Source organism: Dipodomys spectabilis, unplaced genomic scaffold (assembly GCF_019054845.1).
Source record: "Dipodomys spectabilis isolate Male_0828 unplaced genomic scaffold, ASM1905484v1 ptg000210l, whole genome shotgun sequence".
Lineage (NCBI taxonomy): Eukaryota > Metazoa > Chordata > Mammalia > Rodentia > Heteromyidae > Dipodomys > Dipodomys spectabilis.
The window spans coordinates 7201309-7227528 of NW_024870887.1; positions in this window are offsets into that span (position 1 = coordinate 7201309).

Below are 26220 nucleotides of genomic sequence, written 5' to 3' on the forward strand. Positions count from 1 at the left end.
ATAACAAAATTCATTTAAAAATTAAAGAAGAGAGAAAGAGGGAAGAAGGGAAGGAGGGAGGGAAAAAGGAAAACAGCTAGAGCAGATTACCAGTGATATGAATTGGAGTTCCTACTAATATAAAATAGTAAAAGCTATTACCAATTAGTTCATAACAATAAATTTTGATTCTTTTTATTTTATTTTATTTTATTTTAGTCTGTCATGGGGCCTGAACTGTAGGCCTGGGTACTGTCCCTTATCTCTTCAGCTCAAGGCTAGCACTCCACTTGAGCCACAGTGACACTTCCAGCTTTTTCTGCTTATGTGGTGCTAAGGAATCAAACCTAGGGCCTCATGCATGCAAGGCAAGCGCTCTACCGCTGAGCCACCTTCCTAACCCCTAAATTTAGATTTTTGATGATATGATAAATTTCTAGAAAACCAAAACTAAATCACAGTATTTGTTAAAGGAAATTTTGTAAAAAGAACTTTTATTTAGAAACCTTCCATGATAAAATGTCTGGGAAAACACTGAAGCTTAACTCTTTGTTTAAAAAATACTTATCAAAAGGGTCAATGCCTAACATTTATTGAAATGAACTCCAGGAAATGGAAACAAGAGGTTTTCTCCTTGTTGTTGTTATTGTTTTCTTTTCTTTTTGTCTTGTTTGTTCATTTATCTGTCTTTGGGAGGGTAACGGGAGGCGCAGAAATGGGGAAACAAAGGGCGGACAAATGCAGCAGTGGTATTCCCCAGACACTGTTGAAAATGAACTATACAGCTTGTGGGTGAGCATGGGAGAGAAAAACTGGGAGAGAGCAAGGAAAGGGGTGATTATGCAAAAAGAAATGTACTCGTTACCTGACTTGTGTAATTATAACTCCTCTGTACCTCACTTTTAGAATAACAATTGATTTTTTAAATACTTATCAAGAATAGAACAGTTACTGCTTTCTTATCATACAGCTTCTTGACAGCAAGATTCTCCATGCTGTGTACCCAGTCTTGTGAGCAGCAGCAATAACAATAATTGGCCATTTCCTCTCTAACTCTAGGTCCAATTCAGATTTCATTCCTGTTGTTATCATTTCTTGTTTCATTTATTATTGTTTTCTGTTACTTTTGTTTCTGTTGGTCATGGGGCTTGAACTCGGTGCCTGGACATTGTCTCTGAGTTTTTTCACTCAAGGCTAGCACTCTACTACTTTGAGCCACAGCACCCCTTGTGGTTTTCTGGTGGTTAAATGGAGATAAGAGTCTCATGGCCTTTCCTGCCTGGGCTGGCTTCAAACTACGATCCTCAGATCTCAGCCTCCTGAGTAGCTAGGATTACAGGCAGCACCTGGCTTATTATTGTTTTCTGAGATAGTACAAGCTGTTTTCAAAGCTGGGGTACTTCTATCTCATCCTCCCAAATGCTGGGATTGCAGGCATGTACCACCATGTCTAATCTCATCTCTCATTTCTTTATTGCATTTTCAATTTTATAAGCTAATTGTTTCTAAGTTTTTTTAAATTTTCTTTGGATTCTTGTTCATATTCATCATTTTGTTTATGTGGTACCAAGGAATCAAACACAGGGCTTCACCCATGCTGGGCAAGCACTCTACCACTAAGCCACATTTCCCAGCCTAGCTTTCCAGTTGTTAATGCCATGTGAGTAGAACATTGGGAAATGAGAAGAAAAATCCAAAAGTATAGACAGCTTTGCTGTCTATGTGTGAACTGTGACTGATCATTGTTATGGTTTGGAAGTGAAGTCTCCTCCCAGAAGGCTCTTGTGTCCATTAGTTGTCTTTATGAATCCATTTCATCAAAGGATTAATTCATTATCAAGTTTACAGCTGAATGAGTAATCAGGAAGTGAAGCCTAGTTGGAGGAAGTAGGTCAATAGAAGAAATACCTTTGAGGGCTGGGAAGATGGCTCAGTGGTAGAGCGTTTGCCTTGCATGCTCGAGGCCCTGGGTTCGATTCCTCAGCACCACATAAGCAAAAAGAAAAAAAAAGCCGGAAGTGGCTCTGTGGCTCAAGTGGTAGAGCACTAGCCTTGAGCTGAAGAGCTGAGGGACAGTGCCCAGGCCCAGAGTTCAGGCCCCATGACCGGACCCCCCCCAAAAAAAAAAAAAAAAAGAAAAAGAAATACCTTTGAAAAGTGTATCTTGACCCTGGTCCTTTGCTCTCTGCCTCCCAGACAGCTTCTGCTACACACTGTGGCTTCCACATTGTGCTTCTGTTCAAGCCCAAAGCAATAGTGGAGCCAGAAACCTGGGGCTGAAAGCTCTGAAACCAAGAGCCAAAATAAGCTTTCTCTCCAAGAGCCAACATAAGCCTTCTCTCCAAGAGCCAACATAAGCCTTCTCTCCTTTAAGTTGTTTTCCTTAGGTATTTTGTCACAGTCACAAAAAAACAAAGATTTTTTTTTTTAAAAAACCTGACTAACATGGAGGCCTGCTTTGGAAGAGTGACAAAACTTGTCACAGATCATGATGGGCATAGTTACTCATGAATTGAAGCGCTAGCAACAAAGTACCTCATGCAAGTATTCACCATTAAATAATGTTGCTAATTGAACTTTGAACTGTGTTTTAGGGAGACTGGTGTTATTTAACTGAACTATAATGATGAAAATACACACATATTGGAACTCTGTAGAATGAGGAGAGCCTATATTATACAATTGTGCTGAGGAAGGAAGGGAGGGAGGAAGGGAAGGGGAGGGGAGGGGAGGGGAGGGGAAAACCCCACAGCAAGAATTCCTGCTGTCTTAATAAGACAAATTACCTGTGGGGAAAGAATGCTGAAACCACACCCTAGAGACACCCAAGAATCCTGTCTCCTCCCTGGTACCTCCCATAACCACTCCTCCTTGGTGCAACTACTAGTGGTCAATTTATGTTAAGGAGTTCTTCTTGAGGGCAAAAAAACTCCAGGCTAATTCTAACCAAACTGAGGTACCTGCATAGTGGAACTCTTTGTGTCCTTAGCTGATCTTTGTGCAACAAACTCCTACTTAAGGCTTCATGAATATGGGTGGCATCTCATACATATACTGAAAAACACTGGATGGCGACCTTGTACATGTGCTATGCCTTCAAAAAATCTGCCAAACTTTTTGGTATATATTGAAAGATCACTACTCTTTATTTCAGCAAAGTTACTTGTACATGCCAAAAATATTCTGGAATAATAAAATCCTAATGTACTTAAAAAAAATCTGCCAAGTCATGATCCCCTACTTCCCTAAGATCAGCCCTCTATCATTACTATGAATTCCACCCACTCACCCCCCTCAAAGCTAGAAAAATGAATTTTTTAACCACTTGTTTGCTCTTGAGACACCTAGCCCAGGCCTACATTTCCATTAACTATGCACTTTCCTTCTGTCTACTAAACAACTTTCTTTGTCACTTTACATTGGTGTGTATCTTCATTCCATTCTTTGTCAGAGATGCCAAGAATTGTGATTATTTTTTACCTCCATGACCACCCACCTGTAACTTTGACATTCACTTTGTGTGATAATGCTTCAGAAAACACTGAAGCAATATCTCTGGAACCAAGAAACAAGGACCTTAGCCAGGAGGAGGTTTTCAAATGTTCTTGGCCAGTGTAGAACCAAGGCCATAAAAATGATGGCTAAATCCACGCTCATAAGCCCTCACCAATGGCATTGAAGTTACAGTTATAGAGTTCTTTTGGAGGTTTACTATAACTAAGGCTTTGTTGCCCCAAAATAACTCTCTTGTACATTATGACAGGCAGCTAGCCTGAGAGATACAGGCAGAAGTCTTCCTTGATACTATATGCTATATTCTTCTCATCCTTACTCCCTAGAATCTGACCTGACCCATCACAACATCATCCCCCATGGTCTACAACCACAGCAAGTCAGTCACGGTTCATCAGGTGCTGCAGGATCCCTTGGTCCTTCCCTTCACCACATTCCCCAGGTGCTAAAAAAGATGACATGAGGGCACCATATTGCCCAGGCTGCTAATTCCACAGCCAGTGTGTTTCCCTGAAGGATGCCTTAGTCCAGAAATGCACAGTGATCCTTCAGTGAAAACCAAATCCCAGCAGGTCAACCAACAGAGGTCAAGTCCAGACTTCCATATGGACCTTAACCAAGAAAAGAAAGACAATCTCATTATATTCTAATATTCAGCCATGCGCTCTCAATGGTCATAGGTCTCCCCCAGACAGAGCCTCAGAAAGGAGACATAAAGTGAGGGATAGGAGTAGACTTGCCAGACTATTCTTCAAACAGAAAAGGCTCAGAACTCAGGAGTTGGTTGAAGGCACTGAAGCATTTTCCATGCTGGGTTCTATGTTTAGAGATCTCCACTGCTTGTTTCCTAATGGCTAGTGTTGACTATAGAAGGCCTGTGTTAAGCAATAGGGGAAAATGAGGGGGCTGGGGGGAAGGATACTCTGTCTTTAGGGGCTCTCAAATAAGTCCCTTAAGCTAAGGCTGGAATGGAATTGAGTATGAAGCAGAAAACCATTTGGTGGGTAGTGGAGGAGGGAGATAACAGAGATAGTGGAGGATGTCTGAGCGAGCTTATGAGGAGTAAGGAAAAGGTTAATGAAAGAGTGCCCCATGTGTGCTCTAGAGAATTGGAACTGGCTAGAAAAAAAATCAGGGAGCCGGGTGCCAGTGGCTCACTCCTGTAATTCTAGCTACTCAGCAGAATGAGAGCAGAGGATTACGGTTCAAAGCCAGCCTGGACAGGAAAGTTCATGAGACTCTTATCTCCAATTAACCACCAGGAAATCAGAAATGGCATTGTGGCTCAAGTGGTAGAGCGCCTTGGGTTGGAGAACTCAGGGACAGTGCCCAGGCAAAGAGTTCAAGCCCCACAACCGACCATCCACCCCCCCCCCAAAAAAATCGGGAGAACATCACTGGTAGAAAACCCTTCACTAAAGAAGGTGAGGGAGATGAAGGTTCTGGAAAAACTAGGAATGCAGAGAACATTCCTCAATACAATAAAGGCTGTATATGACAAACCTACAGCCAGCATTATACTTAATGGTGAAAAACTAAAGCCATTTCCTCTTAACTCAGGAACGAGACAAGGATGTCCACTCTCTCCACTTCTCTTCAATCTAGTATTAGAATCTAGCTAGAGCAATAAGACAAGATGCAAACATAAAGGGGATCCAATAGGGAAAGAAGAAGTAAAACTCTCCCTCTTTGCAGATGACATGATTTTGTACTTAAAGAATCCCACGAACTCCATTCTCAAATTACTCAAGCTGATTCAAAACTTTGGCAAAGTAGCAGGTATAAAATTAACCCCAAAAATCAATGGCTTTGGGCTGGGAGGGTGGCTCAGTGGTAGAGCACTTGCCTTGCATGCCTGAGGCCCTGGGTTCGATTCCTCAGCACCACATAAGCAAAAAGAAAAAAGCCGGAAGTGGGGCTGTGGCTCAAGTGGTAGAGCGCTAGCCTTGAGCTGAAGAGCTGAGGGACAGCACCCAGGCTCGGAGTTCAGGCCCCACAACTGGAAAAAAAAACAAAGAAACAACAACAATAACAAAAAAAAACCCAATAGCTTTTCTGTATGTCAACAATGAGAAACATGTGGCTGAAATCAGGAAAGCAACTCCATTTGTAATAGCCCCCCCCAAAAAATAAAATACCTAGGAATTAACTTAACCAAAGAAGTGAAGGACCTCTAGATGAAAACTTTAAAAACCTAAGAAAGGAAATCAAAACAGAACTTAGAAACTGGCAAAACCTCCCATGCTCCTAGATTAGAAGGATCAACATCGTAAAAATGGCAATACTTCCCAAGGCTATCTACAAATTCAATGCAATACCTATGAATATTCCAACCTCATTCTTCAAGGAAATAGAAGAGGCAATCCAAAAATTCATATGGAACAATAAAAGACCCCGAATAGTAAAAATGATCCTTAACCGATAGAACAGAGCTGGAGGAATATCAATACCAAATTTCAAACTCTACTATAAAGCCATAGTAATCAAAACAGTTTGATACTGGCACAAGAACAGACCTCAAGATCAATGGAATAGAATTGAAAACCCAGAAATTAACCTACAGACATATAGCCATCTAATCTTCGATAAGAGAGCTAAAAAAAATAGAATGGAAGAAAGATAGCCTCTTCAGTAAATGGTGGTGGCAAAATCGGTTAATCACTTGTAGAAAACTAAAGCTAGATTCTTATATATCACCCTGCACCAGAATCAACTCCAAATGGATCAAAGACCTCAGAGTCAAAGCAGACACTCTGAAAACATTACAGGATGGAATAGGAGAAATCCTAGGTCTCCTTGGCACAGGCCAAAATTTTCTTAAATGAGACCCAGAAACACAACAAATCAAAGAAAGGTTGGACAAATGGGATTGCATGAAACTGCAGAGCTTCTGCATGGCAAAGGACATAGCTAGCAAGATCAATAGAAAGCCCATGGATTGGGAGAATATCTTCACTAGCCATACAACGGACAAGGGTCTCATATCTAAAATATACTTGGAACTCAAAAAATTAAATCCCCCAACAACAAATCCTCAAAGAAACAACTGCCCAATAAATAAGTGGGCTACAGACTTTAAGAGAAACTTCTCTGAAGAAGAAAGAAGGATGGCCAATAGACACTTGAAGAAATGCTCAACCTCCCTAAGCCATAAAAGAAATGCAAATCAAAACAACATTGAGATACCACCTCACCCCAGTTAGAATGGCTATAATCAAGAACTCTAACAACAACAGATGCTGGAGGGGATGTGGACAGAAGGGAACCCTACTGCATTGTTGGTGGGAGTGTAAACTTGTTCAACCGCTTTGGAAAGCAGTATGGAGGTTCCTCAAAAGACTCCACATAGAGCTCCCCTATAACCCAGCAATCCCACTTTTGGGCATTTACCCAAATGTTTACAAACAAGACCACACTAAAGCTACCAGCACGACTATGTTTATTGCAGCATTATTTACTATAGCTAAGATATGGAACCAACCCAGATGCCCCTCAGTAGATGAATGGATCAAGAAAATGTGGTATATATACACAATGGAATTCTATGCCTCCATCAGAAAGAATGGCATTGCCCCATTTGTTAGGAAATGGAAAGGCTTGGAAAAAATTATATTAAGTGAAGTAAGCCAGGCCCAAAGAAACATAGGTCCCATGGTTTCCCTTATTTGCAATATCTAGTATATGTCTGAGTCAAGCAGAAAAGGTCAGATAAGGTGATGTTAGGGAAATGAACCCTAAGATATGTAGTCGAATGTTTTTTTTTCTTTCATGCGATTGTTTCTAACACATTTATAAGATGATTTCTTTGTTTCTATGTATGTCCCTCCCCCACAGTATAACCCCTGCTTTCACTGTATTTGATGTCGGTATAATTTGTAGAGGGGAAGGGGAAAAACAAATTGTTTAAATAGGGATACAGGTGGACCCATTGCAACAATGAGATGTACAAGTCATTATGTCGAAAATGAACTTTACGACTTTGGTGGGGGGGGCAGGGAGGATTGGGTGGGGGGGCGGGGGGGGGGAGGATGGGAAGGGGAAACAAAGGAGGAGGCAACAATGCGTGATAAGAAATGTACTCATTACCTTGCCCATGTAATTGTAACCCCTCTGTATGGTATTTTCACAATAAAAATTAAAAATAATAATAAAAAGGTGAGAGAAGAAAACAGCTCCTGTGGGTCCCCAGAATCTTATTGAGCTATATTAATGGGGGGAAGGGGTACGGAGTGACAGAGAAGAAATGTGGGAAGATTCCAAATTCCTTTGGTGTCCTGAGGCTGCTGAGCATATTCCAAAGGTGGCTGCATTTCCACTGAATCAAAGAACACAGGCCATTCTGTGAGTTTCCTGCCACCCACTAGATCAGGTGTCATAAGAGGTCACATGGCCACATTCCTTGCCCCCACCTGCTGTGTTAATGAGCACAAGGTAAGTTTTCACAGGCAATTGTTTCAAGAGAAACTTTAATAGGGGGTAGGGGGAATCATCTGAGAGATCTGACTCATAAGCATTTGCTTTGAGGTAATTTTCTTTGTTGTTGTCATGGGTGAGAAATGCTAAATGAAGCAGAGAACATAAAGAGCTGAGACAGGCCACAGGTTTCCGTTGTGATGGTGAAGCTAGCCAAGAAGTACAGGGCAGTCAGACCCAAGTGCAGGCTCTGTGGTGACCAGCAGGGGCGAGCTGTATATAACACCTGCATGAGATTTGTGAGGTTGTTGATTTCCAACACTGGTCAAGCACTGGCATGGCTTGAAAGGAAAAGCACCATGAAGGGGCAGGGGACTCCTGAGACCTCAGCCTAGACCCACTGCAACAGTCTGGATTATTTCCTGCAAGTCACTTGGTGACTGTGTCTCTGTTCCCTCCTTTCCCAAATTGTTTTGCTGATTTTAAAGTCATTGTAAGATTAAAGGCATAGTGTCCACCAAAGAATGTTTGAGTAAAAAATCTCAGCTCTGCCCTTTTCAGTGGCATGACTTGGAGTGCCTTCCTTAACCTATGTGAATCTCATTTTCTCCTTTTATCTTCCCAAGGTTGCTGTGGGAAATACAAGAGACAATGTAGTTTTTTTTTTTTTAATGTCTAGCACCATATCTAGAAAACAGCTTGTATTTTATATGCCCTCGCCTGTCCTTTGAAGAGATGTTTTGAGTTACAACACTGTTTCCACAAAAATAAGTTTCCTATATTATCACAGTGACCAAGGTCATAGCATGGATAGAAATCGCTAGATACAATTCAGAACAAATATTTTCAGCAGAAGGTTCATAGACGATAAGATCAAGAGGCCAGGACCCTTTATGTAACATGTCTTTTTCTTCATACCACTGGTTCCTAGTATTCATGTTAAAAACATCCAAAGGGGGCTGGGAAGGTGGCTCAGTGGTAGAGCGCTTGCCTTGCATGCCTGAGGCCCTGGGTTCGATTCTTCAGCACCACATAAGCAGGGGAAAAAAAGCCAGAAGTGGTGTTGTGGCTCAAGTGGTAGAGCGCTAGTCTTGAGCTGAAGAGCTGAGGGACAGCGCCCAGGCCCAGAGTTCATGCCCCATTACCGGACCCAAAAAAAAAAAAAAGTAAAAACATCCAAAGGCCGTTGACTGGATATTGACCTGGGGATGTGAATATCTAACTGACACCCCTTCATTCCAAGGCAATTGTTCTGTAGAAGCAAATCTTGGGGAAATAGTTCATCTAGAACTCCTAGCCTCCCTTCCCTCCACCACCCAAACACTGTAGCTGTAGCTACAGACCCCACTGCTCAGGCCAGCACCAGAATGCCCTGGACTTTGCCCTGTCCTGACCCCAGTTCAGCCACTTCTCTGCCAATCCTGTATTTGTGGGAATTGTCTTTGTAGCCTTTGCTGTCCACAAGGCCTGGCTGCTCCGCCACCCCTCTTGAAGAATTTGGGCTGCTTATTGAGGTTTTCACATCAGGGTTCTCATTTGTATCTGTTTGGGATGAAGGTGGGTTTGGAAAGAAATCAGAATTAGGAGGCTAAGGGAAACGCAAGTCTCAGATGCCCACATTTTTTCATTAGTGCTGTGATCAGGGACTTCCAGCACCCGCCAGGGCTCTTCAAGCTTTTGCAGCTCACAGTGCTGCTAGAGAATTGACTGAGCCAATACTCACACCTTGAAAACGTTTGTGTTGTGTGAAGATGGCCCACCTCTAAACTCAGCCTTCAGAATGGCAATTCCCACAAATGCATCTCCCGAGAGCCATTCTTGAAGACAGCACGTGGCCCCACACAGCGTCCTACATGGCCCTCAGCACAGCCAGAGCCTGAGGAGCCCCTCCTCTCCACTCCTGTCACTACTCCTCTTCCCTTGCCCCTTGCCCCCCACCTGACTCCATTCTCTGGTTCTTTCGACCCTAGGTTCTGCCTTTAACCTCTCTCCAGTCAAGAGGACTGTAAGGACCCTGCTGGCAGGCAGCGGAGCCATGTGGCACCAGGAAGCCAACCTGGCCAGCATCCTCTCCAGTCTGAGTCCATGGGTTTGGTTTGGTTTGGTTTTGTAGTGCTGGGTTTTTAACTCAGGGCCTCATGCTTGCTGGCAACTGGACTATTAGTTGACCCATCCAATCCCCCCTACCCTCCAGTCCTCTTTGCTTTAACTCTTTTTCAAGTACAATCCTGTGTTTTTGCCCTGGGATAGCCTGAGACCTGAATCTTCTATTCTATGTTTTATCTTTCACATAAAGTTGAAAGTGGCCAGGTATAGTGGTACACATTATAATCCCAGCACTGGGGAGGCTGAGGCAGGAAGTGAGATCCTGTCACAATTTGTAAAAAAAAAAAAAAAGGAACTTCAACAGTCATATATATAATCACTACCAAAATGCAATAAAACCATTCATCCAAACGAGTGACAATTCAGAAACACAAATCTCTGGATAAAACTTTGGCAACTAGTATATTAGTTTCTGATAGACTAGGTTATGCAGACCAACTCTCTCAGTGAAGACAACAAAAAGGTGTGATGAAATATTTTTAATTTTATTTAAGTATCAAAGGGTTCCCAGGATAGTAGAAAACTTACTGGGCCAAGATCTAGGAAGAAGAGAGGAATTTAAGAAGGTAAACCTCTACAGTTTGGGCTGCTTGTGTCTGGAGGACATCTATCTACCTGAAAGTGGTAACTGGAAGACAAAATTAGGCTGTAAAGATACCTCTAAAAAACAAAGCAAGAGCCAGGCACCGGTGGCTCATGCCTGTAATCCTAGCTACTCAGGGGCTGAAATCTGAGGATCGAGGTTCAAAGCTGGCATGAGCAGGAAAGTTTGTAAACCTCTTATTTCCAATTAACCACCAGAAAAATGGAAGTGGCACTGTGGCTAAGGTGGCAGAGCACTAACCTTGAGCCTGAAGAGCTCAGAGACAGCACCCAGGCCCAGAGTTCAAACCCCATGACCAAAAAAAAAAAAAAAAAGACTGGGCAAACTGCTGAAATTCAAGGCCCAAACAAGTGGGGATCTTAGGAAGCCTCCACCCCAACTTTGAGACTGATGGAAAGAAAGTATCTATAAACAAACCTGCCTGTCTATAGAGTGCAGACCAACATCAGGCTCTCTAGGTAACAGGAAATTTCAAGCCTTGAACTAGAATTATGATGTCAATCCAACAAAATCAATATCTTAATGACACAAATCATACATTAATTTTGAAAATTTCTCTTTAAATTAAGATAATCTTTTCCTTTGTCTTAAAGTTATTTCTACAAATAATTTTTTTAGTTCTAACAAAATCATATAATCAAAGATAATCAGATACTCAAGGAGCAAAAAGGACTGGGGATGTGGATCATAAGGTAGAAAATTTGCTTAGCATGCACTAGGGCTCTAGATTCTATCCATAGTACCACAAAAAGAGAGAGGAGAAAAGAAAGAGGGAGAGGGAGAGAGAAAGGGAGGGGGAAGCAAAGGAGGGAGAGAGGAAGAGAAAGAAATATTAAGACTCAAACATTAACATGGGACCTGTAACCAAAAAAAAAAACCTTTCAAAATGGCCCCATTTTGTGACTTTCTATATCTTAGAGACCTATAGCCAGGCATCATCTTGAAAAGGAGCTCTCTGTTTGAGATTAAGCTACTTGGAGACATTAGGGACACAATGCCACAGTTTCTGGGTAAAAGACATGAAGAGGGAAAGGCCAGACATGGACTTCTGAGCTAATGCAGAAGGGAGCTTACATGGTCAAGTCCACAATGGTCAAAGGCCCTGTTCTCTGTGGTAAGAAGCAAGCCTATCACTTCAGGATTTCTGAAGACAGACTTCTGAGCCTGAGCCCACGGCCTATGGATTGCTGGGCCTCCAGAGCTGCCTCCCTCTGAATGTGGCTGATGGTAGATAGAAGTGAGAGCTCTAAGCCCAGCACCAGCAGGTCACTCACTCAACTTCCTCTTCATCCTCCCTCCTACAGGGAGGCGGGGTGCCTGCTCAGCAGGTTCTGACAGCACGCGCGCAAGCACACACACACACACACACACACACACACACATACACACTGGCCAGCATACTGCCAGGTTCCTTTGGTTCTTCCTGTTCAGGCAGGGAATTCAGTGTTCAGTTTGTTTCAACCAATCTCAATGAATGCCCTAGGCCTGGGCATTTACTGACTCTGGAGCAACTGGGGATCTTCTTGGACCACAGGCTATAAAGCAGCTACTGCACACAAAGTGTGCAAAGAAGGGAATCTAAAGTGAATGCAGCCTTGAAACTGACAACTAATCCTTGCCTGGCCTGGCTCTCTGCTCACACACACACAGCATCTTGAACACTAAAGCTACCACTAACTTCAACAATTCTAATATTAGAGTGTTTAGAAAAGATTCTCCAAATTTTTGTCATTCTTTAACTTTTTTCTTTTTACAGTATTTTTAATATTGTTTTCAGTTTACTTTCCAAAGTATTATATGCTTTTCTTTTAGATTCCTCTTCCTAGCTTATCTATTTATTTACATTTTTTTCTTTTCTTTGTAATCAGTTTTTATCTCTTGTTCTCTTCTCCACCTCCTACTCACATTCTTCTCATTTTTTGTTTTATTTTCATTTATTTAACCTTACATTTCTTTTTACATTTTCTCCTCATTTATTTCATTTATTATTGTTACTTTTACTTAATTGATTTTTAAATTCATAATTCATTGCTGTTCTTACCGTTTTCTTATCTTTGATTTTTAGCAGTAGAATAGTTGGGATTACTTTCTTTTTTTTTTTTTGGGGGGGGGGGTCCGGTCGTGGGGCCTGAACTCGGCCTTGGCGCTGTCCCTCAGCTCTTCAGCTCAAGGCTAGCGCTCTACCACTTGAGCCACAGCGCCACTTCCGGCTTTTTTCTTATGTAGTGCTGAGGAATCGAACCCAGGGCCTCCAGCATGCAACGCAAGCGCTCTACCACTGAGCCACCTTCCCAGCCCAAGGGATTACTTTCTTTACATTATACTCTGTGTCTGGTTTGTTTGGTATATTGTTCATGGAGGCTTGTCTTCTCCTTTCTGAAGGTTGATACTTCAAGACAAGACTGCACTCACAAAATCCTGGACAAGACCAGAACAGATTTCCATCCCAACAGACACATTAATCATGCTTTTAAAACATAAGAAATATGAAAAAGCAAGGTAATGTGACTCCTCAAAAAGCTCACATCTCTTCAATAATTGAATCCACCCTTTGTACAGTATCTTTACAATAAAATACATATGTTGAACAAAGCCATGAATCAAAAATTAAAAAAATAAAAAATAATAATTGAATCCAAAGATATTACAGTGGTTCAAGTATCAGATAAAGACTTCAAAAGTCAAGCTTTAAAAATAATCAATGACAACAAAAAAGACTCGAGTAAACAAATGAAGTAAAAAGGCCAGTTCAACAGCCAACCTAGATGAGAAAGTGAAGAACTTAGAAGAGAAATTCAGAAAAGAAAGCTTTGCGGGTAGGGAGTAATGAAGTGTTGGCAATGAAAAACTTAATAAACCAAATGTTAAAACAATGGAAAGCAGTACCAATAGACAAGATTAAGCAGAAGAAAGAACTTTAGAGATTGAAGAAGTAAAAAAAAAAAAACATATTACCTATGCCTCTAACCCTAGCTATTTGGGATGCAGTGATCAAAAGGATTGTGATTTGAGGCTAGTCCAGGGAAAAGTTTCATGCAATGGAGATCTAAACCAATAAAAGCTGAATGTGGAGGTACATGCTGCCATCCCATCTATACTGAAAGCATTATTAGTATTGTAGACTAGGCCGGTCCAGACATAAATGTGAGACTCTATTCAAAAAACAACTAGAGCTAAAAGAGATTAGCCTATGGGTCAAGTGATAAAACACCTACCTAGCAAGTATAAGGCCCTGAGTTCAAATACCAGAATGCCAAAAAAAAAAAAAAGTATTACATTCAAATAGCAATAAGGAAAGCAAAAACAATCATGACTAAAATATATAAGACCTCTGGGACACAAGTAGGAGACCAAACCTGTAGTCTGTGGTGTAGAAAAGAAACAAAGATATAAATTAAAGGCATAGGAAACTTACTTGATGAAAATATAGTACAAATTCTCCTAAATCTAGGGTAAGAAATAAACATCTAAGAAAATGAGGCATTTAAAACCCCAAATAGACAGGACCAGAAAATACATTATAGTTAAAATACCTAGAGTACAGAGTACAGTATCTTTACAATAAAAAATATATATTGAAAAAAGCCATGAATAGAAAATAAAAAATAATAGAATAAAAAAAGCTGCAAGAGAAGCACTGATCACAATAACAGAGTTCTCAATAGAACCAACAAGGCCCACAAGAGCAGAGACTGATGAAATTTGAATTATTAAGTGAAATGATTTCTAAACAAGACTACAAGGTTAGTCATTCTTTAAAATCAAAGAAGAAAATGAAGACCCTCCATCATAAGCATAAATTAAAGCAATTCATGACCACTAAGAAAGCAATGCAGAAGATGTTAAGAATATATACACAGGGGCTGGGAAGGTGGCTCAGTGGTAGAGTGCTTGCCTTGCATGCCTGAGGCCCTGGGTTTGATTCCTCAGCACCAATTAAGCAAAAAGAAAAAAGCCGGAAGTGGCGCTGTGGCTCAAGTGGTAGAGCGCTAGCCTTGAGCTGAAGAGCTGAGGGACAGCACCCAGGCCCAGAGTTCAGGCCCCACGACCAGACCCCCCCCCCACCCCAAAAAAAAAGAATATACACACAGAGAGAGGAGAAGAGAGATATGAAAGATCAGGGAAGAATACATCTCACTAGGAGAATAGATAAATGAGAAATGGAAAAGAAGCAAATATTATTGATACAGAAAATTAGCAGAACTCTAAAATGAAGAAGACAAAATTTAAATATACTTCTCAGTAATAACCCTAAATGTAAATGGCATTAATGTTTCAAGACATGGACTGGTTGAATGGATTTTTTTTTTTTTTTTTGGTCAGTCGTGGGACCTGAACTCTGGGCTTGGGTGATGTCCCTGAGCTCTTCAGCTCAAGGCTAGAGCTCTACCACTTGAGCCACAGCACCACTTCCAGTTTTTCTGTTTATGTAGTGCTAAGGAATCAAACCCAGGGCCTCATGCATGCAAGGGAAGCACTCTACCACTGAGCCACCTTCCCAGCCCCTGGTTGAATGGATTTTAACAAACTTTACAACTTTGGGGGGGGGGGGGGGGACGGGAGGAGGAGGAGATGGAAAGGGATAAGAAGGGAAAACAAAGGAGGAGGCAACAATGCTTGATAAGAAATGTACTCATTACCTTGCCCATGTAATTGTAACCCCTCTGTACAGTATTTTCACAATTAAAAAAAAAAAGCACTTACTCTATGTTGTCTAAAAGAGACTCACTTCATTGGCAATTTCACGTATAGAAAATAAAAGTATTGAAAATGATATTCCATCCAATCAAACAGAATCTGAAAGCAAGCTACACACTCAAATTTGACAAAGCAAACTTCAAACTAAATTTAGAAGGGGTAAAGAAGGTCACGACATATAAAGGAACATTCTTGAAGAGGGGCTTCATATCCAAAATATATAGAGAACTAGCAAAAAGGAACAAATAATCTAGTTATTAAATCAGCAAATGAATTGAACAGAGAGTTCTCAAAAGAAGAACTATAATTGCCCAATAAACGCATGGAAAATATTTCGGCCATCAGGTAAATGAAAATCAAAACTACATCGAAGCCACATACCAGTGGTTCACATCTGTAATCCTAGCTACTCAGGAAGCTGAGATCTGAGGATCACAGTTCAAAGCCAGCCCAAGCAGGGAAGTCCATGGGATTTTATCTCCAATGTACCACTAGAAATGCACCTGTGATTTACATGGTAGCCTTGAAGAGAAAAAACAAACAAACAAACACACACACACAAAAAAAAAAACAGCAACAAAAAAAAAACTCAAGATAGCACTTAGGCCCTGAGTTGAAGTCCCAAAGTCCCAGAACCAGCCACACACACACACACACACACACACACACACACACACACACACACACACACACACACACACACACACACACACACACACACACAGAGTCAGAATAGGGGATGGGGAACGCAATTTGCGAAGACAAAGCCCAAACAGAAATCATCTGGAAAGTTTCAGTGCTGCTTGCTATCTCCCACCTGGAGAACAATTCACCCTATATGCGTGCTAACTCTGTGTTGTGCCACCGAGGAGCATGCCACAAAACACGTCATTATGCAGACTGAAGGAGGCTTTTTCAGGACACACACCCTTCATTTTAAATGCCCGCTATTCTTCACTCTGCCAGCAGGGCTTTTATGAGAGGGTCTGATGCTATCTCCTGTTCTGAAGGGAACTGACATCCATGTATGAGCTCGGGAAATACTCCGTGGCCCATTAGGAAATGAAATGGCAGAAATTTCCTGGGTATGTTCAGTTATACTCCAGATGTGTCTTCCAACTCCTTCAGAACAAGAGCCACCACAGAGTCCAAACAAAAACAGGATCTCACCCCAAAAATGCTGTTTGTGGTCTTGAATCTCTCTGAGCCTCACCTCAGACAGAATTCAAACTTGTACCTAGCAGATTCCCAGGATGTCCTAAGAAAGCACTTAGCGTCTCTCTCAATAAGCCATAGCACAGAACTTGAGAATTGCCAAGAGCATGAAGAACACATGGCTTCGTGTTCTCTGGAGTCTGTTGTGGGCTGCAGGCTGGAATGAGCTCCCTAACTACCCCATGCACAGAACTGGTTTACTGGGGAAGTAGGAAACTAGCTGGAGACATGTAGCCTGCACACCAGAGCCTCTTCAGCTATAAGGTCTCATTCCACAGAGTCTTTTTGTGTTCTTTGCCACAGGATTCAGAATCATGGCAAAAGCATCCTACTGAGCGATGTGTTTTCTCAAGTAACTGGAACTCTATGTCCTTACTCCCCTTGCCTGTCTTCTTTCCACTTATATTCCATCTTTGTCTCTTTTAGTGTTCCATATATATATATATATATATATACACACACACACACATACACATACATGACAGCCTAGTTTGAGCTTGGTTCTTCCACGTGACCTCTGTGTGAACATAAGGAAGTTGCTTAATTTCTTTTTGCTTTGATTTTCTTATCAGTAAAATGATGCAGAAACTACTTTGCAGGTTCTTCCAAAAAAAACAGAGCCCAGTGTGGCAGAAATGGAAAGCGAGAGTTATATAACTGGCTCTTAGATATAAGAGAAAGAGCAGCCAGGAAATCATAGTCTACTCCTCGCTGTTGGACTGAGATGACTGGGTACAATGAAGGAAACAGCATCCTACATAGCTTACTGGCTCAGAATATACACTGCATCTGGAAGGAAAGAATCCCAGCATACAAAGTATAGTCTCCCAGTGGGTGCCTAAGTAGATAACAGACCATTCTTTCCTAATCACTAGGGCCACCCATAAGGGGGTTAGAATACTATAACTAGTGCCAGTGTATTCTGTAGTGCAGCCTCTAAAACAAATTTTTCTCTCTATTAGCTTGTCAAAGGGAATTGCCCTTAGGACTTGATCTGCCAATACTGCTCTCTTCATACGCAACTTATGTCATGCTACTGTCCACAGTAAAATGAGTGATTGTAATAGCATCAGCTAACCTGTGTATCATATATCCAATACTCCTCTGGAAGGAACTTTTCCCCAGTGCTATTCAGGTGAATATATAACTCAAGCTGGCTGTGTTTCCCAGGGCTGTTTCTAGTAGCTATTCTGTATTGGTCAGATTCTGGAATAATTATTTGAAGATAGTTTAATATAGGAACTGTAAGAACCAATGGCCCTTATAATAATGATAACTTGAGGATCATTAATTTGAGGCAGCCCTGGGCTACATAGTAAGATCCTGTCTCATAAACACAAAAGAGGGAAACTAAATAAATAAGAGAAAATAAAAGAATCATTAACAAACATCAACATCAAGAGTCAAAAGCCACAAAAGAGTAGTAGAACTATGGCCCTTTTCTCATTCCTAACTTAAACAAGAGAAGAGAGCCATCCACTGCAATCCAAATGGAGAAACAAGTCGAATATGGTGGCTCACATCTGTATACACAGCCACCTGAAAGGCAGAGGTAGGAAGATTCTGGTCCAAAAGCAAAAGCTGTAGATGCTACCTTAAAAACAAAGCAAAAAGTGCCTAAAGTATATTTCAAGGACCTAAGTTGAACTTTATACCATAAGAAGGTATAAATCTATGTAGATATGGAATCATTGAGGGAAACTGATGAGGAAAGGATGTTTGGTTAGGGGATACAGTAAGCCAGAGGAGATCTTGCACAAAGGGAACTTGCCTTCTTCCCCTTCTATCTCCTTCTGGAGGGGAAAGGATCTGACTGCTATTATCTCTTGATATTGTCTATAGTCATGTCCTGGAGAGCAGGATGGAGGACATATCTGGAAGGACAAACAAAATCTATCAGGCATATTATCATTGCCACTTGATGATAAAAGACCACTGTCTATGCCCAACCCAAAACAACTTATGTTGGGCAGCTGAATTCACAACTGATCTCATGATCAAAATACTATTTCTATCAGAACCCAGTGCCAACCAAGAAGCTTCTTAAGTAGAAAAGAAGGGTAGAACTTGTTTCAAATTCTAGATATCACCAGGTACTGGTGGCTCATGCCTGTAATCCTAGCTACTCAGGAAGTTGAGATCTAAGGGTCATGGTTCAAAGCCAGCCCAGGTAGCAAAATCCATGAGACTCTTATCTCTAACAAATTACTCAGAAATAAACAAAAATAGCACTGTGGCTCAAGCAGTAGAGCACTAGCCTTGAGCAAAAATAAGCTCAGAGACAGCCCCCAGGCTCTGAGTTCAAGCACCAGGACCAGCACCAAAAAAAAATTTTAGCTGTCTTTCAGTGTGATTCTCTTACTGAGTCTTATTAGAGACTCCACACAGCATTCCTACAAGCTACTTGAGCATCAGAGCCAGCGGTGTCACAAGACCAAGCATTAGAGTCATCACTTGTGTTGATGGGTATGTGGTAAGTAATACCAAGGCATAAAGCTAAAACATCAGGTATATTGCCACCCAAACCTAAATCTCAGGCCAGGCGCCAGCGGCTCACATCTTTAACTCTAGCTACTCAGGAAGCTGAGATCTGAGGATCATGGTTCAAAGCGAGACCAGGAAGAAAAGTCCCCATGTGACTCATCTCTAATTAACCACTTAAAGACTGGAAATGGGGTTATGGCTCAAAGTGGTAGAGCACTAGCCTTAGAGCTCAGGGATAGTGCCCAGGCCCTGAATTCAAGGCCCATAACCAACAACAACAAAAAAATCTCCCACCGAGTTTAGTCTCCTTTCTTACTAATAGGACTTGATGCACAGCAATTTTTCTTTAGCTTTGAAGGAGATAATCTCTTTATACCTCCAGAAAGTTCACTAGAATTTTCCCCTAGAAAGTTCACTACTAGAGTATATTTCTCTCATCCTCAGTAATGGATGTACTTAGCAAGAGTAGTTAGGATATTCATTATTACCTAGGCCAATCAGGGTCAGATTTTTGGAATAGTGGATCACATAATATTCTATGAGACAATTAGGGGATCAAGGTTTCTATAACTGTTTTCTCCAGCATATAGTAACTGTACAGGGGATGTCATCATGACATTTACATATATTTATATACTGTACTTGGAACAGGTTTGCTTCTATTATACTCCCTTAATCCCCTTTCCTCTTCCTTGCTTTTTCAAATAGTATTTAGTGGGTTCCAATATGCTATCTTCACATACACACACACACACACACACACACACGAATATTACATACTTCCATCCTGTCCTTTCCCCTCATGCTGATCCCTACCCCAACAATCTTCCTTTTACACCAAGTGGGAACTCAGTTGTGATGGCTGACATGCATTTGGGTAAAGGTTGATGTTGGTATAAAGGTAGATGTTGGTATAAAGGTAGATGTTGTGGCTATTCCTGTCATCTCTGGTCATCATATCTAGAATTATTTTACTCTCATTAAGTAAGAACTTAGTAAGTCAAACTGTACTTGTTTCTTATTCTATAACCAAAAACCCCACACTTAGTGACTTAAAAACCACATAAATCCATTATATTATATTTATGAAATTCTGAAATCTCAAAATGTATCCCAAAGGTCTAACATTAGGGCTATACTCCTTTGCCATTCATATAAATTGACAGAATTTGACAATTATCCTCTAACGTCAAACGTTTCCTGTCTACTGGGGTCTTTAGGGCTCTATGCCAATAGGCCTGAGGAAAGTAAAAAAAGTAATGAGAAGAGTCTAGAGGTAAATGTTTTATCCTTTTATGTCATTTTATTTGAGGTTATTATAGACTATTCAAACAAGAAGTCAGATCATGACAATAATCCAGATTAATAGAATTCACCTGGGCATTGCAACTCCTAGTATTTGGACTTCACAGTTTACCAATCGATGGTTCATTTTTTTTTTCCAGTTGTGGAGCTTGAACTCAAGGCTTGGGCATGTCCCTGAGCTCTTTTGCTCAAGGCTGGTGCACTACCACTTTGAGCCACAGTGCCACTTCTGGTCTTCTCATGGTTAACTAGAGATAAGAGTCTCACAGACATTTCTGCTGGCTTTGAACCACAATCATCAGATCTCAGCCTCCTGAGTAACTAGGATTAAAGGCGTGAGCCACTGGCACCAGCAATAGCCCAATTTTTATAGTACTAGATTTTTTAAAAATCTGTTTGAGGTTATTGTTGTTGCTATTCTTTTATCTATAAAGTTTTTTGATACAAAATTTGCTGCTAAGGATTACAGATTTAGAGATAAGAGGTTCTTTAAAACAGTCATAAAAGCTCTCTGGTTTTCTGACTACACTTTGGCCCCCAAAATGCCTTTCTTTTTAAATTACTATTATTAAGTAGTCATACAAAGAGGTTACAGTTGCCTAAGTCAGGTTATAAGGCCAATGTCACCCCTTTCTTCTTTCTCTCCCATTTTCCCCTCTAATCCCTACCCTTAAGTTACACACAGTTCTTTTTTTGGGGGGGGGGGGTCTGGTCGTGGGGCCTGAACTCTGGGCCTGGGCGCTGTCCCTCACCTCTTCACCACAAACAGCATTTTTGGGGTGAGATCCTGTTTTTGTTTGGACTCTGTGGTGGCTCTTGTTCTGAAGGAGTTGGAAGACAGTTCTGGATTATTATTTTTATTTATTTATTTATTTTTGGGTCTGGTCATGGGGCCTGAACTCAGCCTGGACGCTGTCCCTCAGCTCTTCACCTCAAGGCTAGCACTCTACCACTTGAGCCACAGAGCCACTTCCGGCTTTTTTCTTTTTGCTTACGTGGTGCTGAGGAATCGAACCCAGGGCCTCTGGCATGCAAGGCAAGCGCTCTACCACTGAGCCACCTTCCCGGCCCCACAGTTCATTCTTTTACATAATGTATATTGAATACAATGACTACATTTCCTCTCCCTTCCTCGCTCCATTTCTGTACCCTCCACCTTTGTTCAACCCCCAAAACATGTGTTCCACTGCCTGGTATGTGTTTTGATAAACAGTATCAGTTGTTCAAAAACCTTTTTGCTGTTCTTTATTCTTTCATTTTCCTCCATCAAAGCTAGAAGCAGTGATCTCAACCCAAGGTCCTACAGCCCTCTACCCATCATCATACTCTACTGACACAGCCACTTGGTCTCAAAGCCTTGTTACAACAAGCAGCATTTCATTTTAAAGACAACTACATGCAGTAACTTAAGTCGCTATTTTTCCCTATATGCTATGATCTACCAATTTTTTTTCTCTAGTGGATAAAGTTATTACTATTTAACATCCAAACAGTTTGGATCCCCATATTTGAGGATCTGTTTCTTAGTGTAAGCCCTACTCTCTGTTCATGGGTCCTAGGTGTAATAACAGCTTTTACTTCTCTTCTGCCTTTGATGTCACATGTGAACGTCATTCACTGAAAAAATCATCAAGAATTCCATTATGAGGGATTCAAGAAATGTGTGACAGCCTCTAGAAATGCACAGAAAAGAAAAAAAGGATGCCCTTTTTTTACTTTTTTTTTTTTTTTTGGGGGTCCAGTCGTGGGGCCTGAACTCTGGGCCTGGGCGCTGTCCCTCAGCTCTTCAGCTCAAGGCTAGTGCTCTACCACTTGAGCCACAGCACCACTTCCGGCTTTTTTCTTTTTGCTTATGTGGTGCTGAGGAATCAAACCCAGGGCCTCGAGCATGCAAGGCAAACACTCTACCACTGAGCCACCTTCCCAGCCCCTTTTTTTACTTTTTTATTTATTCATTTTTATTGTTATTGTAGAGTTGATATTCAGAGGGGTTACAGTTACATGAATTAGGTAGTGGGTAATGCGTACAATTCTTTTTGAAACATGTCTCTCTTTCTGTCGCTCTCTCCGGGCTTTTCCCTCCTGTCCCCACCCACAACATATCCAGTTCATTTTCTACGTGGTATCAGTGAGCTCTTCTGCTGTATGTGTTCATCCTTCCTCCACCTCCGATGAGCCCTCTCATCCCCTCCCAAATACAAACCAGCAAAAAAGAAAACCAAAACTGCAACAATGGTAACTAAAAAATGTCTCTTGTTTCCTTTCCTTGGAGTTCATTTCATAAAATATTATTTTATATGATCATCTGCACATAGCTACTGAGCCTCTGTCCACCACTCCTATGCATATCCTCCTTTGGCCTCAGTATGTGAATGACCAGACTCCTATATAATTTATCATGTCCCAATGTGTATGTATATTTGTGTGTATATACATTTGTTTTAATCATTCAGCATGTTTACTTATAGATTTACAGACAAATTCTAATTGCCACAAAGGAAAGAAACTATGCAACCTATGTTTCTTTGGCTCTGGCTTACTTCACTTAATATGGGATGCTAAGTTTTTGATAGACCATTTAGTACATAACATGAAGAACTAATTTAAGAAAATGATAATGAATTGGAGGACTAGGGATTAGTGGTGTCCAATCCGATGATATAATGTGAACATCACTCCAAGTATCTGGAGTGAACAAGTGTCCTAGCAGCTAATGCCCCCCTTGATGGTCACCAGTTCCATTACATGCAACTGGCAGAATCCACATGTCTCAAGGGTAGGAAATAGGAAGCATACTTCATCTTCCTTTATTGTAGAATGAGTCATTTTCTTTTCTTAAAAGGATAAACCATGGATCCAAATGAAGTCATGTTAACTCATATCATCTTTATGACTTTTTCATGGTCCTGGATGCACTTAAAATTGACCTGTTGTCAAGAATATTCCTCTTGTTCAAACAACATACCATGAAGTTAAAAAATTTTACACTCTCATCAAAGCAAATTGAAGTTGCAATGAAATTTGAAGATATGAACTTCCTAGTCTTCTACTAAAAGGCAGTAGTTTCTGGTTGCTGGTTTCTCAGTTAACAAAATGACAAGAGTTCACATGCCTGCCTACTCAATATCATCTCTTTAGTCTTTTTCAAAATTTTAATTTTAGTATACCAGAATAAGAAGGAACAATATATAAAGAGGATAGAGGAAGGTTGAATAGCATGTACCAAAAGACAGAGATAAGAGGAATAAATAGACAGCACAGCCGGGTAAATATAGAGTATTAGAGTACAGGAGTTTAAAGCTGCCTAGCACACAAAAATAATATTTCAGGAAAAGTAAATGCTAATTGTTCTCATTTAACCATTATTCATTTTGTGTGTATTTATCACACTATATACACACACAATTATGTTCCAATTAAAAATAGTAGCTGACTAGTCTATTGGATAAGAAACTGAGACAGTGCAAAATAATTATGAAAAAGTCAAATGTGATGATTCATACCTGTAATTCCAGTCATGCAGAAGGAGGATCGTAGTTCCAATCTGGTACCAGGCAAAAACACTAGACCCTATCTGGAAGGTAACTAAAACATAAAGGGTTGAAGGCATGGTTCAAATGGTAGAGCACAGGCTTGACAAATCTGAGTAGGAGAAGAAAAAAGAGGTGGAGAAGAGCAGCAAGATGAAGAAGAATAACAATAATCAGGAAGAAAAGGAAGAAGCAGAGGACAGAAGAGCAGGAGAAAGAGGCCATTATGTCAGGATGAGACATCACTCAGAATGCCCAGCAATTGGACTTAGAAGCCGAAATAAGATATATTTGAAGGCATTCTCTCCTAGAATAAATGACAATCACTGACTTTGAACTGAATTTCAGAGATAAGAGCACTGAGGCTTAGATCTTCCCCATTAATGGTGTCTACGTATTCACAATACTGCACTCAGATTTGTAATATTAATGCTACTGGGTAAATCTTCATTTAAAAGTATCATGGAGAACAATGATGCTATCCAGTTTGCATTTCCAGTGACATTCATCTTTCTTTAACACTTCCGTTATAACCTGGATCATCTGCCTCTCAGGAAATCTTTGTGATCCTTTTTCACCACAGAACATCTGGCAATGATTTTGGAGAACATTTTTCCATTTGTTTAAATGCATTTGTAGAGGGCACTTCAATAAACAGGAAAAATAAGCTGTTTATTGAGACTAGTTCTGAATAACTGCATCAAACACACAAAAATGAAATACTGACCTACTTTAAATGCAGAGGTAAATTCAAACAGCAAATCCCAGCTGTTGAAACAACCACCTAAAACCTAATTATTTTGCTGTACACCTGCAAAGCAGATGGTTTTTGTTTTTTTTTTTAAAAAAAAAAAAAGGGGGGAGTTCAGTGTTTGAACAGTCCTTGAAGTCTGGTGCATGAAAGTATGCAACAATGCCAACATGACCTAGAGTCTACTAACAAGGATCATATGTGAAATCAAATAATTCAGAGCCTAATCTTCATTACATGCTTACTTATGAGGAAAGACATTACAAAGTTTAAACAACTTAGCAAACCATCATTTATAGTGAGCTTTCAAAGAAAGATTTAAGTTACTTAACAGAAATAAGAAATTTTTTCACGTTTCTACAAGGATAAGAAAACAGATTTTCCAAATTTTCCCCAGTAGACCTGAATTCACCCATAGTAACTTTTCCCAGAACATAAAAGAGTCCAATGAAAACTGCTGGGTACTGGTGGCTCATCCCTATAATCCTAGCTGCTCATGAGGCTGAGACCTTAGGATCGAGTTTCAAAGCCAGTTCAGGCAGGAAAGACCATGAGACTCATCACCAATTAACCACCAAAATGCCAGAAGTGGAGCCTGTGGCTCAAGAAGTAGAGGGCTAACCTTGAGTAAAAAGCTCAGAAACAGCAGCCTGGTCCTGAGTTCAAGCCCCAAGACCATCATAAAAGAAAAAGAGAGAGACCAACGAAAACTGACCTGACCCACAGCAATCTGGACAACACCACCTCTGTCTTTATGGGCCCCAAGGTCATACGGTAAGATAAATAACTTTCTCTTCCTTTGCTCTACTTACTTTGAATGAGACGGCAAATACTGTCTGATTTGGTCAATTTCCACATCTGTATTAGCAAAGTAAATTACTTTTTACCATAAGTGAATTACTTTTCCTGACTCTTACTTTCTACAATAAATATGGGACTGTAGATGTTTTCAAGAGAACTTTATCAGTTTACATTCCCACCAACAATGTGTGATGATTCTCTTTCTTCATACCCTCATCAACCGTTAACTTTTGATTTTTTTTTTTTTGATAATCACCTTTCTAATGGATTGAATGTGATATTGTGATTTTATCTGGATTTCTCTAACACACACACACACACATATTAGTTTTAAAGATTACTTTTAAGCCTTATCTTCTACCAGCTTTGGGGGGAAAAGTGTTGGATTCCTGGAAGCCCTAGAACATTGGAGACACAAAAAGGCCAGGAGACTCAGGAATACCACTGTACCACAGCATCCCAGAAGAAGGTGAAGTAGGCCCCCTACCGCCTCCTCTTGTCTGCATGTTCGCCCACACAGCATGTATCTGCTCTACACCCTGCATCAGAAAGATGACCCCAGGAACAATGAACAAAACCTTACACAAAGTGAAAGTTCTCCTCACTTAGCCCCTTACTAAAAAAGGGACTGGCTGGGTGGTGGACACACAGTAGGCCTAAAGAATTGATTTAAAGTAATTTTCCTTTTCTCTAAAACTGCTGTTCTACCTTCCTCTATACTGTCAGCAATAGTTACACGTTGAGTATTGATGAAGAAAAACTGCTACGCTAAAAGAAAATACCTCTCTTGTCTCATTTCCTCCCAAACTTCTGTTCCATTT